The sequence below is a fragment of the Meriones unguiculatus genome, chromosome 1, assembly GCF_030254825.1.
Source record: "Meriones unguiculatus strain TT.TT164.6M chromosome 1, Bangor_MerUng_6.1, whole genome shotgun sequence".
Taxonomy (NCBI): domain Eukaryota; kingdom Metazoa; phylum Chordata; class Mammalia; order Rodentia; family Muridae; genus Meriones; species Meriones unguiculatus.
Genome location: NC_083349.1, coordinates 73248583 through 73264695, shown reverse-complemented (window position 1 = coordinate 73264695; position 16113 = coordinate 73248583).

The window sequence follows — 16113 nt, the reverse complement described above, 5'->3', positions numbered from 1 at the left end:
TGCTGTTGGCCTTGGGGCTTCAGCCTGAGTGGCAGCCGTGCTGCAAGTCAGCGCTCACCAGGCGCGGGACCGGTCGGTCGGTTGGTCGGCTGTTTCCCTGATTACTCACCAGGGCCCCCCTCTTCCCCAGCTCTGAAGTGAGGTCCCCGGCCCTGCTGAGGCAGTGAGAATGCGCTGAACAGCAGCCGGGCTGTGTGAGGTGCACAGGCAGAGCCAGCACCCATTCAGCCAGTGCAGCGCTGCCATCGGCAGCCAGCACCGTGGGGCAGCAGGAAGGACATCAGTGACCAGAGGAGGCCAAGTCTTCCCATTCAGGCATTTACAGCTAGTGGGCACCACAGTAGGGGAAGAGGCGCAAGAAACACCCCAAGCCTCAACCCAGCGAGCTGGAGGACTGGCTCCAGACAGCACGCCAGGTCCACAGGGCTCCACCTCCACGGGGGCTCCACACGTTTTTATATCCCCCATTATCTTTTTTTAAGATTAAAAAAAAAAAAATTCCCCGTGTATGACCGTTTTGCCCACATGTAAGTGTACCACACACAGCTGCGGTACCACAGACCGCCAGAAGAGGGCATCGGCTCTCCTGAACTGGAGTCACAGGGAACGCGAGTGAGTGCTGGGAACCCGACCACGGTCACGTAACCGCTGTGCTCCGTCCTAAGTTCCCCCAAATCCTTTAAAAATGAAATGTCTAAGCTGCTTTTAAGCTTGTATCTAAAACAGTTTCCCTAATCACAAGTTAAAATATCTGGGGATATATTATAAACATTAGCAATTATATATAAAACTATCATACTGATTTTTAAAATGTGTTCAGTGGAATATAAATATTATGAAACTGTAAAACCACTCAATAGGCTTAAAAAGGTAAACATGTTGTCTTTAGCAGTTAAAAAATTTACACTGTGTCCTGTGCTGGTTACTTTTGTAAGTTTGAGACCATGTGAAATTCTCCCAGAAGGGAATCTCAGTAAAGAATGATCTAAGCTAGGCCATCCTTGTTGGGTCTATGAGGACTGCCTTGATTTTTCTGACTGAGGAAGACTCCCCAGATGTGAGTGGCTCCTTTCCTCTATACAGGATGCCCTGGGTCACTGCCCTTTGCTCTTAACTGAGGCTGCTGTGGGGCAGCTGCTTCAAGTCCCTGCTACCCTGACCGCCCCTCGGGAAGCGGTGGAGAGCTGTAACCTGAAGTGGAGAGCAGAGGAAATCCTTAAGTCGCACTTGTCAGCAGGGTCATCAGGTCTCCAGGGGAACTAAGAGAGCACACGCTTTGCCGCTTCAAAGCCTTCTTGCTTAGCTTCCAACAAAATTGTATCTTGCTTTGATGTTTCTGAAATTTAATTCCTTTGTTCACTTCCTCAGCTATTATGTGAACTGAAATATATGAATAACACATTAACTTAAAATTTTTTCCTTATGGCCACAAGGCTCTAAACATCTCATTTCCCTTTGGGATGGTGTGCTTATAATTATTAGTGGCTATTGATTGTTAATGACATCCCATATATAATATGGACTTAATGAATAATTATCAAACATACAAGAAATTAGTGACAGCTGTATTCCTCTGGGCACGCACGGTGCACTCCCAGCGGTGGGATACTGAAGCAAGTGGGTCAAGAGCTTAGTGACAACTTATGCTACTTTGTGTAATTCTACCTCAAAAAAAAAATATATATATATATATGAACCCAACACAAAACAATGACAATGGTAAACTAATTAAGTAATTGCAATGTAAAAAAATAAATAAAAACCTGGGCCTGGTTGGTTCATTAGTTAGTTAGTAAGTCAGTCAGTGTGTATCTATGCATGCAAACGCAGCCACAGCATACATGTCGAGGGTAAAGGCCAGTTTGTGGAATTCTGTTCTCCTTCTACCATGTAGGTTCTGGAGGCAGGATTTAGGTCATCCGGCTTGACAACAAATGTGTTTACCCACAAAGTCACCTCGCCTTCTGCAACTTTAATTTTGAGTTTTGGAAGAGATTTGGGGCTTTTGAACAGTGTTAGAACTGTTAAGATTTTAGAGATTCTTTCAAAAGAACTAAATGCATTTTTTTTTTTTAATTAGAAGATGCCTGTGCGCCTCAGCCCACAGGTGTGCGATGTTATAGTTTCAAAACTGTGGTATCCAGCGTCAGGTTGACTAGAAGCACAGCTGTGATGTCTGGGCTTCACTGTGAACCTGGCTGGATTTAGAGCCGTCTGGTAAGCACACCCCTGGATGAGTCTGTGAGAGCCTAGAGGTAAGCTGCCCGAGCGTGGACGGCACGGTCAGGAGGGATGACGTGCTGGCCGGAATAAGCAGGCATCAGGTGTCAGCACCTGTGTTCGGGTGCAGCGTGGACAGAGGCTTCCTGCTCCTGCCACCAGCTCTCCCCATCACTACGGACTTCATTCCTCTGGACAGAGAGCTAGGATAAACCTTTTCATTCTTATATTCCCTGTGGCTTTCCTTGGTTCTGGGGGCCGTTGGCCACCCCCAGTCCCTGGGGGTAAGGGAGCAGAAGTAATGAACTGGGGATTCAGTGGCCTGTGAGTGCAGAAATGACTTCCGGGAGCAGCTTCGGCATATCAATTTCTTTCAGGTGAAGAAGGGTTACTTATATAGAACTTTGGGGAGGGAGCAGGGATTTCCAGGGTAAAGAGTCTTGGCTGAAGGGCTAAGGCACAGAGAGGTTGCAGTTATGGGAGGCATTCCAGGAATCCTGGGTGCTGGCTCTCCAGGTCAGTTCTGAGCAGGAGAGATCTGCCTGTCCCTGAAAATCCTCACCCTCACTGCTTCTGTGTTTGCCAGTCACTCTCCTCACGTGTGACGAATAAATTAAAAGGAACATCCCGGAGGGTGAATACTTATCTTAGCTCTCGGTTTGGAGGGACACAGTTCATCGTGGCTGTGCACTATGCTGGCAGTGGCTTGGGGAGCTGCTTGCTCATGTGTGTGCAAATCAGGAAGTAGAGTAAGACAGGAACGAGGCTGTAAAACCTCGGGGCTCACCCCAGGGACCCAGGGTAACCAGAAAGGCTTACTCTCCTCAAAGTTCCACACCCTCCCAAACCTGCTAGAGACCAACAGTACACACACACACACACACACACACACACACACAAGCCTGGGGGTGGGGGAAGGAGCATTTCATGCTCAGGTACCACGGGGGACATTTTTTCTGAAAGGGGAGAGTTGCACTAATTTTCGTTTCCATTACAATACATACAGGGTCCCTCCAAATGCAGGGCTTCTCCTGTGGGGTTTTAGTCATCAGTGGGCATCTGCAGCCTTGAAAGAAAGGTCCAGTGGAAAATTCCATGAATTTTCGGTTGTCCTCCGTTCCGGGCAGTCTGATGCAGTCTTAGGCGGAATTACTCCATCCAGCCAGCGGCATGAGCCGTCCCTGTGTCTATCATCTGCACTGTCTACGTGATGGCCAGTCACCCAGTAGCCATCACCTCGTCAGGAGGGCTGAAGCAGCCTCAAGTGTGTGCTCGGCGGCCCCAGGGTCCGAGAGCAGAGGTGCCGGCAATTCACATGCATCAGGGAGGTGGGGGTGGCTTGCTGAGCCGCATCCTCCATCATCAGAAGGACACGCACCTGAAATGACACACGATGGTTGTTTGTCTTAATGGTTCTACGTTGTCATGAGTTAATGTTGTTAACATCTTACTATGCTTAACTTATAAAATTAAACTTTATCATAGGCGCACAAGGACAGGAAAAGACAGGATACAGAGCGTAATACTTTCCTCTTCATCTCTTTTCTTATCACCAAATGCTGAGCAAATGCTGACAGCTCAAGGGAGGAAGAATGTATTCTGGGTTTGAGGGGAAGGCGTGGATTTGGGGATGTAACCTCTGCAATAAGAGGGGACTCAGGAATGAAAGGGGACCCTGAGAAGTACCACATAGCCAGAAGTGATATGCTGGACGCACACAGTGTTGCTGGCAGTGTAGTTTGTGGTTAGGAAGGAAGAGAAGGAGCGATTCTAACACATGGGGGAGGGGAGTCCAGCGGGCCCCTCCTCAGAGCCACAGGCATGCCCTGTGATCTACACAAGGCTGCACAGGTGGATCAAGCGCACAGGAGCCTCTGTGTGGAGGAGGGGCAGCAGGATGAGGGCGTGGAGTGAGGTTTAAGAGTGGAAAGAAGTGGACCAAACCAAGAAGCAGGCCTTGGTCACTGCGGGCTTGGAACGGAGGCAGAGGTTCTGCTCAGCTGTCTGTGAAGACAGCCCCACAGCGCTTCCACAACAGGAGCTGTTGGCTCTGGGTCCCCGCTGCACTGTGCGCAGTGGGCACTGCTGGGCACAGGCCACGTGGGGGAAGTCTCCGCTGGGCAGGTGGGCTGTGCTGGCTCCAGCCAGGCTGGTAAGAATGCTCACAAAGAAAGCCAGGCCCTCAGGAAAGAAGGTCTGTGTCTGGCCTAAGGCAAGAGGCTCTCAGGTCTTCATTTCCCTTATAAACCTTTGCTATTTAAAACAGAGAAGCTGTCTTTATCTGGAAAGCCCTACCCATGCAGCTGCTTGAATAGGGAAACTAGGACTTAAAAAAGGATAGTGTGTCAGCTGGCTGGGACTCCTGGGGGTTCGCAGAGACTGGGGAGCCTGTGCGGGTCTGACCTAGGTCCTCTGCAAGTATCTTATGGCTGAGTAGCTTGGTGTTCTTGTGGGATTCAGAACAGTGGGAGCAAGGCTGTCTCTGACTCTGCGGCCTGCTTCTTGGACCCTGTTCCTCCTAGCAAGCTGTCTCATCCAGCCCTGATGTGATGGTGTGTGCCTGGTCTTATCGTAGCTTGTTAGGTCATGTTTGGTTGATGTCCCTCAGAGGCCTGCTCTTTTCTGAGGAGAGGTTGAGGGAAGTTGGATCTTGGGGAGAGGGGAATTGGGGAGACTGGGGAGAGGGGAGGGGGAGACTGGGGAGAGAGGAGATAAGGGAGACTGGAGAGATGGGGGAGAATTGCAGTCAGGATGTAATGTCTGAGAGAAGGATAAAAAGAAAGAGCAGAGTGTCACTGGCAGGCGGCCGTATTTCCCTTGCGAGTGCATCAGGGTATGTGTGTAGGGGGTACACAGGGGTGCATATGTCGGGTGTGTGTGTGTCTGTGTGTGTGCACAGGGGATGCATATGTAGGGTGTAGGGGGTGCACAGGGGTGCATATGTCAGGTGTGTGTGTGTCTGTGTGTGTGCACAGGGGATGCATATGTCGGGTGTAGGGGGTGCACAGGGGTGCATATGTTGGGTGTGTGTGTGTCTGTGTGTGTGCACAGGGGATGCATATGTAGGGTGTGTGTGTGCCTGTGTGTGTGCACAGGGGATGCATATGTAGGGTGTAGGGGGTGCACAGGGGTGCATATGTAGAGTGTATTTGTGGGTGTTTGTGTAGGTGTGTGTGCGTGTATGGGTGTGGGAAAGTATGTGTGTGTGTGTGTGTGTGTGTGTGTGTGTGTGCGTGCTGCATTTGAGGAGACAGGAAAACCACCCAGAGTGTCAGCCACTCTTCAGGGAGCTCCTGCCTTTCATTTGCAACATTTGCCCCTCGCCTGGACTTTGCCACAGAGCACAGCTCAGCGGTCTCAAGCCTCCAGGATCTGGCTATCTCTCGCCCCATCTCGCACGCTGAGTCTGCAAGTGTGAGCCACTGTACCCGTTGTTGTGTGGGCCCTGAAGATCCAGATCCAGGCTTGCATGGTAGGTGCTTGACTGACCACCACACCAGGCTCCCTTGCTGTACAATTTGGTCACGCTGGTTTCTCTAGGATTGTACTCTCTGTTCTCCTTATTTCACTGTGCGTAGTTAATGAGAGGCCTCTGACACAGCCAGGAAAGCACAGGGGCTGGTAGAGGCCAAACTGTCTAGGAGAGCACAGGACACTAAAGAGAATGGGTGGGAAAGGAGAGGGGCATTATGGGATAGATGCTCAAAGCACATTAATGCTTATATGCAAATATCTTATTAACTCAGTACTAGCATAGTGAAAAAAATAGAATACTATAATAAAAATGTTTAAAATGATTTTAATGCTATGCCTTCTCTAGGAGACATTCTTTGTCATAATTGCTTTCTATTTTATTTATGTTGTGTGGATGGAGGAGTGCTCATGTGCCACAAAGTGTGTGGAGAGCACAGAAGAGCTCCCAGGACCTGGCTCTCAGCAGAAGACCCGAACAGAAGCGCCACAGACACAGACGGAAGCAATCCATTGACTTCCTTGGCTTGGAGGAGTTTCTTCACTCCAACTGCAGCCAACTAACTTCCCTTCCCTTCCGAGGAACCAGGTCTTGGCCAGGTTCCATCCTATTTAATAAGAGGGCATTTTGTTCTTCTGTTTTGGTTTATGATAACAATTCTAATAGCTGTTTAGTATAAATAAAGAGACTACAACTTTAAAGAGTGTATTTCATGTTCTTTACACCCAGGAAGCAAATCCTGTGTATAAGACGTAACCAAATCAATTGTCCTGACTCTAGGAGGGACTAGCAAAGCAAACATCAATTTGCTTGAAGGAAGACTCGATGGCTGGCGGCCAATGAGATTAAGTCACAGATGCTCCAATTTAATAATCCACCAGCTTCATGCAGCATTCTCTGCGAGCTTGGCTCTCCAGATTTGGTGTCTTCAGTGGCATCGCTAACCTGTCTGAGGATGTGTGCTGGAGCTGAGGTCTGTGAGGAGCCACACACACTCCTTGGGCTGTTGGCTCCTTCTCCATCTTCGGGAAGCTGTCACCATCACACAGCATCTGCTGAAACAGCCACCTTGGCTTCTCCCAGGGAACCTCCTGATTTCTGGTGGCAATGCCACTGTCTAACTCCAGCGGCATCACCTGGGACACTGTTGGAATTCCAGGCCTGGCCACTGTCCATCGGAATCTGTCAGCCATCCCTGTCGCAGCTCTAGAGTTAGCTCCAGGTGGCTCTACAAACCCCAGCAGTCCGGGGTGCTCAGGCTCTCAGCCTCCATCGCTTCCTGCACCCCGAGCTGTATCTTTAGTTTGCAGGCTCTTGTTCTCCTCGCTTACTGTGTTCTCAGGCCTGGGCTTCTATCTGCTTCTGTGCCCTGTGCTTTTGTTCACCCTGGGACCCTTATTGTTCACCATTGTCACTTCCTGTGGTGTCAGTGTCATTTTCCCTTGCCAAACTGGCCTGCCCTTATCATCTCAGATGAACACACAGACAAGTTGGAAGAACACGATGAGTGTGTTCCTCCCTGGTGAAGGGCTTGCTGCTGCCTGTGCGCAAGCCCAGGCCCTGTGTGACCAAACTGACTGGTAATGTTCCCTTCCCCCAGCTTGGTGAGCACCTCCTGTGTCCTGCTCCCAGCTTTGTTGCCAGAGCCTTAGGCTACCAGGAACAGAGTAAGTTCCAAATGTCACTAATGACTCAGGCTCCCTGGTCACTTAGGCAGGGCATCTGCCATTTGCGGGTGACTCACTGGGGCCCCCTCTCTCATGGGCTGCCATATCCTTCCTTCTGCTTTCAAATCTCACTCCTGCTTTGTTTGGCCTTAGAAAACATCTCCTGCCCTGCTGCTGCTCACAGGAGCCAGCTCAGTGGCTGACAATTGTTTGTAAAAGCCTTGCATGGTGGGATCGCCTACATTCCCCTCCTGCAGGTCCCGGGGGCCTGGCAGCCTTGTCCTCCTGACTCTGGGTAGGGATGAGCTGACGGCCTTGGTCAGAGGAACACTGCCGGGACCAAAGTCCTGAATGCTATCTCCTACTCATAGTTTCCTTGTCAAAGCAAAGGGTCACAGCTGCCACCCTGGTGTCTGCCATGTTGAAGGTCCCTCCTTTCCGTACAGCTGGGTCACGCCCTCCTGTACCTGGCCTCTGAGCAGAGTGGCTGTCTGGAACTCAGCAGAGGTACTGGCCTCTACAGGAACCCTGATTTCCTGCAGGGAACTCCATTTTGCTGGCCTGATACACTTTCTAGTACCCCATGTAAATGCTCCTAGCTGGCTTTCAATATTCTCTGCATACACTCACTCCCATATATTCTGGGCCTCAGACTGGCCCCCTGAGGCCCAGAAACCACCTCCATTTCTATCACTTTCCACCCACCCCTTTACAAAGCCTGTTTCTAACTCTAGAGCCCAACTCAGCTGCAATCAAACAAGATAACAGGCCATGCCTGGGCATGTTGCACTAAAGCAGCTGCCAGCAGACAGTGCTTGCATAGGGGCATCTGCACACATTTTGCCTGTCTTCCCCAACCCCCACAGGCCAGCTTTGTCCCTTGAAGACAAAAGAAGTGGGTCGACCTCAGTGTCCCCACAGAACAGATGTGGAGATCCACAGACTTGGCGTGGGACAGGCTGATGAACCCTGGGACAATGTGAGCCGGTCCATGGCTGTGGCACCTCTGCCCAGGCCAGAACAGGGCAACTTTCTCCTGGCACCAAAATGCCCTCGGAATGCAAGGGGGTGGCATGAGGTGCCTGAGAGTAAAAGTGATATGCTAAACTTCGATGGCAGTAAAAAATTGTAAAGTAATTCATCAGTTTTATTTTACTAATGCTTAAACAATATTAAGTAAAATGCTATTAAAACTAATTTCACCAGCCTCTTTTTGCTTTTTCCCCACAATGCTTGCCCAGGCTTGACCCCAGAGCCTTGACTGTGTTGTGAAAATGCTCTGCAACTGAACTACATGTTCTGTTTTTTTTTTTTTTTTTTTTTTTTGTTTTTTTTTAAAGTTTGTAGATTCTAGAAAGTTCTACATGGCGCTGTTTGTAATTCACTGTCCAGTACGTCATTAGACAATGTTATGTGTTCTCATGGCTATTTTTGGCTCCTAAAATGTGGACCCAGAAAGAGTTCAATGAGAACCGGTGCCTCCTGGACCGTGTGGGCTTCCCAGCTTGCGAAGCTGTGCCAGCCGAGGGCAGCAGGTGGGTGGCTCTGGGGGCTGTCTGTGTTAGAGGACCCGGGTCTCAGCCGCAGCTCACTCCCATGCAGACCCCGCGTCCCTGCTCAGAGCTGCCTGTCTCCACCCACTTGCTATTCTGACTGCACACCCAGCTCTGCAGGGCAGGAGCTGCTCACAAACAATCAATAGGCAAGCAGGACACTCTGCACGACCAAACCCAATTATGGTGTTCGGAAACTTGTCTGGAGCTAAAAGGATCTGAGAAATCACTGTCACCATCTCTGAGGGGGAAAGAGAGCTGGTCATTATGTCCAATTGGATTTCTATTGACTGTTGTCTAGGATTTGGGCACAGCAGGGCCATGCAGACACACACGCACACATACATGAGCACAGTTCTCATTTGCTGGGACATTGGGAAATGTCACCCTCCTCACACATGGCCTGAGATTCTGTGATGAACAGGTGGGCTTCCTGAGCTTCATCCTAAAGTTCTACCTTCTGTTTCTGTCTCTGGCCTGTACTCCGAATAAGCCTAGGCTGGCCTGGAACTCACTGTGTGGACCATACAGGCCTTGAACTCCTGGCAAGCCTCCTGCCTCTTCCTCCCAACCCTGGAATTACAAATAAACACTCCTCCTGGTTCCATTTTAAACATTTAGATTTCACAGCCCAGATCCTCAGAGACACACAGACTTCAAATGAATCCTTCAAGAGACCTGCTGCCTCCTTTGAGCCCAGACTCTTAGCAAAGTCCCCATGTGAGTGAAGGCGCTTCACACGAGAGATGGCTTGGGAGTCTCTGAAGGTGTCTGTGCATCAGGCATGAGACTTCCGAGTCGCAGCGTGGCCACCCGGGAGCCTCCAGGCCACCTGGATGGGAGGACGGCCACCTGCAGCGGGGACCAGGGACTGCTGGACAAACGCAGCCAGCTCTGCCGTCACCCAGGGAAGATGGGAAACTGGAGTGAGCCAGTTTCAGCGAACGCAGCCACTCAATGGAAAGGCTCGCAGGTCATTACAGAATACAGACATGTGAGGTCTGGACAGACACCCCAGCTCAGCAGGGGTAACGGCTACTCACATGGGGAGCATCGCCTGCTGCCTCCCAACAGTGACTGTAAAGGCTGGTCTGCAGCAGTCATGTGGAGCTTTCTGTGTCTGCATGTGAGATAGGCTGTGCATACAGAGCACATACAGCAAACACATCTACACCGGGTGAAGAATTGTGCTAGTGTGACCTGTTTCCACCTCAAGCCATAACCTCCCGCAAAAGCCCCATGGGGCCCTCAGGGCACCCCCTTACCATAGTCACACTTGTGACTAGTCCTGTCTTGCACCCATGAAACTGAATTTTGGCAATGCTATACTGTTGTGGCAAATAATCCAATAATTAAAATTTTATTTTTATTGTGCTTTTTCAAGTACAAAATGTTAGATGTTGGTAGCACTGGCCTGTGCACTGAGTGTCCCGGTAAGGGTTGCTGTGGTGAAACACCATGACCAAGAGCAGCGTGCAGAGGAAAAGGTTTATTTCGCTTATACTTCCACATCATAGTCCATCACTGAAGGAAGGACAGGGGCTCAGGCAGGGCAGCAACCTGGAGCAGGAGCTGAGGCAGAGGCCACGGAGGGTGCTGCTCACTGGCTTGCTCCTCATGGCTTCTCAGCCTGCTCTACAGAACCAGGACGGCAGCCCAGGAGGGCTCCACCCTCAGTGGGCTGGACCCTTCCCCTTCAGTCACTAATTAAGAAGATGCCGGCAGCCAGATTTTATGGGTGCGTTTCTCAATTGAGGTTTCCTCCTCTCAGGTGGCGATAGCGTGCACTAAGCTGACAGAAAAGCAGCAATCACACTGGGAAACCGAGGCGAAGATGCAGTCCTGACTGTAAGTCCTCAGTTTTCCTAATGTATAGTAACTGGTCAGAAGACCTCTGTCAGCTCAGTGATGCACTGACGGTGCGGAACCCTTCACACAGTCCTCTGCACTTTTCTACAAACGTTTTTTGAAGAAACCTGGGCTTAAGCCTCAGGAAACTCTTTAATGATTTGAGTTTATAGTACTTCAAAGGGTTTATTCTGTGATCTAAATTGTCAGATTGAAAGTGGGGTAAAGGAAGATGAAAAGAAGCCATAATCTGCACCCAAGGCAGAGATGCTCTTTGTCCTCCTGCCCCCAAATCGGCTTCCAAGTTCTCACTGCTAGAGGTGAGCATGTATCACAACAACCAAGCCACGCAGGCCACCTTACCCCAGACATGCCTGCTTCCTGCCTGGGTTGGTGTCAGAGTCCAGAGAGGGGTCACCATGGGCCCAGCATCGCTCTGAGGCCTTGGCACTTAGCTCGAGGGTGCTTGCTTAGGAGAGAGGCGTTTGGGTCATGCCTGAAAGGCTGTGTCACACACGTGTGCAGGGGTGAGCAGCTCCTCCACATGCAATAGCCCAAGCTCACTCTGTTAGGGCTGTGTTCAGAGGCCTGAGCAAGAACCGTGGGTGCCGGCTGAGTGAATGCCACCAGACCAGCCGGAGCGTTTGTAGTCATGCCAGCTGGACTTGGAGCCAGCTGCTTGGGACTTTCAGGAGAGAATCTGAAGCCAGGGCCTCACAGCAGGGACACACCCGGCCCCCCCAGAAGCGGAGGAGAACTGAGTGAGGGGACTTAGGGCACTGGTGGGCTAGGTCTGCACTCGAGGGGGAGATGAGAGCAAATTAGGGTCAGGAAGTTTCACTGAGGGTGATGAGGCCAGAGCCGGGACTGCTGGTGGGGGTCAGGATGAGGGAGGCTGTGTGTCCCCTTCCCACAGGGCCGAGAGTCCTGGGTGCAGGCTTGGAGCATTTCCTGTCAAGCAAGCAAAGGTGATGTTAGAGAGGCACCAGAGCGAGGAGCCGCTGCTAAGGCACCTCACCTTGGTTATCCCAGGCGCCCAGGGTGGAGACTGAGGCCTCGGAGAGTCCCAGGAGCCATTACTGAAGTCAGGCCCATGCCTTGCAATCTCCTTTTCTTGTCCAGAAAGACAGGGAAGGAGTGCTGCCAGGACCAGCAGCCTCCCAGAAGCCAGGAGGAGAGTTCTTTCTGAACAGTTAGCACGTGCTAGAACAACTGAGGACTCACAGTGGGGATGGGCAGTGGAAGAGACTCCAGCGCTAACGTCTTTGGAAGCCTGGGGATGTGCTGCATGGAACGGCAGACAGAGGTTGTTCCTTCCCTTCCCAGAATCACAGCCGACTGCCAAGTTGAGGATGAGGCCAGGGCGGGGAGGCTGCTCTGCAAGGGCGCCCCCACCTGAAGGCCCTGCAAAAACCTGCAGCCTCCAACAGGCAGCAGCAAAGGCCAACATGCCACCTGCTGGCCCTCCACAGTAAACTCGGTCTGGCACGGTCTGGCATGCCACCTGGTGGCCACGTCAGGACTCGCATTCCACTCCTGGCATGGCCATGCCAAGGTCCAGGGAGAAAGCTTCAGCCTCAGCACCCTGGCAGACGTGATGAAGCTGGCTCTGCCAGGACTGGGTCTTCCTTGTTGTTTCTGTCTGTTTCCTCACCCTACCTCATAGGCTGAGCCATGTGAACTCACCCATGGTTTAACATGGCCGTTGTCGGGCTACTGGACAACTGGGCAGGGAGATGTCGCAGCTTCTGTTGGTCCTGGAACAGCGAGGTTGGAGACAGACTGTGCCAGGGTGAGGGGCTTCTCTGTACCCCTGAACAAGAGATGTGACAAGCGCTTCTTCACTCCAGGGCCCAGGAGCTTATGGGTAGGTTGAGGCCCTCCCAGCTCCCACAGAGCAGTTGGACCGCTGGACAGCCACTGCTCCCACCCTTCCTGGCGCTGTCCACCTGTTGCTGCAGCCTACAGATCCTGAGGGAAGGAAGCAGAAGGCAGGACTGTGGGATGGGATGGCTGTGAGCCTGCTGAGACAGACTTTGAAGGAGGTAGGCTTCAATGAGCAGCTCATTTGAATGGAGGACAAAGGCTGGGGAGCTGGGGATGCCTTGCTTTCATGAAGCAGGATTCCAGGTGCTTGCTGGACATGCCTTTATAAGGAGAGGGACATTTAACCTGTAACCTGGCCGCCAGGGTGCCTGAGTGCCTCACGGGTGGCGAGGTGGGGGTCACAAGGCTACGTGTGCCAGGACAGGGAGGGAGGGTCTCACTCTTGTCCATCTCAGGATGAGATTTTCAGGCTTTGGACACACCTTGACCTCTCTCTTGCTTCAGGCAGGTTCCCTGAGTCCTAGGGTTCCCCAGCCCCACGTGACAGAGACGTCGTGAGTTCTGTATGTCGCACACAGTGCAATGGATACTGTGCTTTTACTCTCCAGGTTCTCACGGGGACACAGGGCTAGAGCCTCATCATGGTGACAGGATGCAGTGGGAGTACATTAGGGACAAGAACAACCGCTTCGGCTCCTCTGGGCACACCAAGGAAGCCACGGGAACTGAGTCTTCCTGTCCCGGGGAAGGGCGCTTGAAGCTGTGAAAGCAGCCAGTGGCCTGACCCTCAACCCCAGCTGCAGACTGTCAGAGACATTTGAAGGCTCCTCCGCCCAGCCCAGGGGCCCCTGGGGTTACATGACTTCAGGAGAGAGGAACACCCAGCATGGGAGGGAGGAAGCATCAGAAGAGCCCTGTGTATGGACTGATGAAGAGAGTGCTTCCCAGGACCCTACTGTTCTGTTCAAGACTTCAGGTCTCCAGACCCATGAGAAATCTCATGTGCTTATAACTGTCAGGAGGCTGCTGTGTATTGCACCCTGACTGGAAGCACTGTGCTGAAGCGGTTGGACCCTAACGGCCTATGCCATCATTGCTGAGTTCAGAGGTGAGTGTGCTAGCAGGAGAGAAGGCTGCTGGGAGGAAGTGGGCCCCTGGGGGTGCCTTTGAAGGGTATGTGTCCTCCCTGGCTCCTCTTCTTTCTCCTCTCCCTCTCCCTCTCTCTCCCTCTCTATCCCTCACTCCTTCCTTTTCTGTCATATTATTCTGCCTCATCATAGTCCTGAAAACCCAAGAGACCACTAGCTGGAACTTCTGAAACCATGAACCCAAAAATCTTTCCACTTTAAGTTTTCTTAGGTATTTGTGATGGCAATATAAAATATAAATACATCGTCTAGGCCTATCAGGCAGATAGTAGGGGCCAAGGGGCAACAGAAAATGCTTGAAGCAAGATCTGGAGCCACTGCGGGGGAGGGTTGTCATTATGAATTCATGTTCTTGAACCTGGACATGGAAGCCTATTTTCTGGACTATGTATGTGGAAATGTATGTGGCCCACAGCTACAAGACACAAGGGTAAGAAATGAGGGACAGGAGGACATGCAGGCCCATCTCTTCAGAGCCATGGAAATGTTCACCGCTAGCAAACTGGGTAAGTGAGTGAACCAGGCACTCCATCTGTTTAACATGCATAAGTGCACTCCTGACGTCCTCCATGTCTGGCAGGAGGTGAGCTCAGGAGGTGGGGTGCCTGCCTAGCATGTGTGATGCCTGGGTTTGTCCTCAACCCTGAGCAAGCTAGCCATCATGGCGGAATAATGCCAGCACTTAGAGGTCAGGCGGAAGGATCAAAAGTCCAAGGCCATCCTTGACTGTGCCAAATCCAAAAGCAGCATGGACTACATGAGACTGCCTCAGAAACAAAGGAGGGGCAATGAGATGTCCCAGGGGCTGGAAGTGCCTGAAATCAAGCTAGACAGTCTTTAGAGCCCCAAAACCCACATGGCAGAATAGGAGAACCAATTCCAGAAAGTCTCCTCTGCGCCCTGCCCCCACACCTCGGCACATGTGTACCTGCACACAGACAGACATAGATGGAAGATAACAGAGAAAGAAAGGTGGACATCGTGCGGGCTCTCACCACCTGCTGTGAAGTTACTAATGTTCTGAGGACTCGCTTGGTTCGTCCCTGCCCGTGCCGATCCAGGCAGGTAGCCAGTGTTTGGTGGGCATCTGTAGGAGCCTCCGGCTCCGTGGTGCCCCATGGGGCACAGTCTTCCCCTGTACAGTCTTCTACCTGTACTAACGAAGCTTGAGGGGTGTCAGACACCAAACCCCAAGCACTTCACCCTGGTGTCTCCTGCCTTTTCACTGGTTCTGGCTCCCACCTGCGGATTCCATTCCCTGAGACAGAGCCACAAGGACTGAGGGAGTTAGAATTTAGTCCTTGTGGGGAAGAGGGGGAAGATCTAGAAAGAGAAACTTCCTGAGAAGTTGCCTTTGGAGATGGCTAGATCTGAGAGAGAACAGTGAGCCCTGAAAGCCCAGGTGCATTCTCTTCAAACTTGACCCTCGAGGCATTTCTGTTTACTCCTCCCTGTAGGGAGAGCCACCACTTACCCAGGGACTGAGTTTGCTGCTTGCAGGACTGAACTTGTAAGAATCAAGGACACAGGATGCAGCCATGAGGTATTTCCAATGACCTTCAAGTAAAGGAGACGGGACATGTGGCCTTCCCCAACCTGGCCAGCCCATTCCCCATGGCACCTGTCCTTTCCTTGGTCCTCAGAAGCTGCTTGGAGACAGATGTGAGTTAGGGTGCATTCCACAGGAGGAGACCCCAGCGCCTGATGGAGGGGCAGATGATGGGAAGGGGGCACACCTCAACGTGTGCTATTGATCACATGAGGCCTGCTGGGAAGGGGGCGGTGGCATACAGCACTGCCCAAGCTGTCACACGGGAAGGGCAAGGCAGCCAGTGCCATCTGCCCACCCCATCGACCATGCGTGAAGCCTGCTCCCTCTTTGACATCTCTAGCTGGTCCAACAGATACTCACACTTTACTAGCCAAAGACAGTCCACAGAGGGAGTAAATTGCCAGGACATGCCAGCTGCTCCAAGGGCAGCTCTGGAATGTCTACAGCCATCGGATACTGGTCCCTCCCTGTGTGTGACAACAGTGCCACCAGCTCCTTCAGTCAGGTGGCACTACCCGTGAGCTAAGTAGTGAGGCAGCTGCTCTCAGAACCTGGCCCTGAGGACTCCTCCCAGGTGACAAGCCCACTTAGCGACACCAGTAGCCAAGGCTGGGCAAGTGCCAGGTGCAGCCATGCAGTCTTTCGGGGAAACAGGTTGCTCAGGTGCACACTGGCTCAGCAGAAGAAGCCGAGGCCACTTGGGAGAGCTTTAACCTCCCTCAAAGTACAAATGCCAAGAGCATTGTATCTTTCGCAAGAAAGCTGTGACATCATCAGGGTCTTTCATATTTTTAAAATGGAACTTTTCAAAATGGCAGCAGGGATA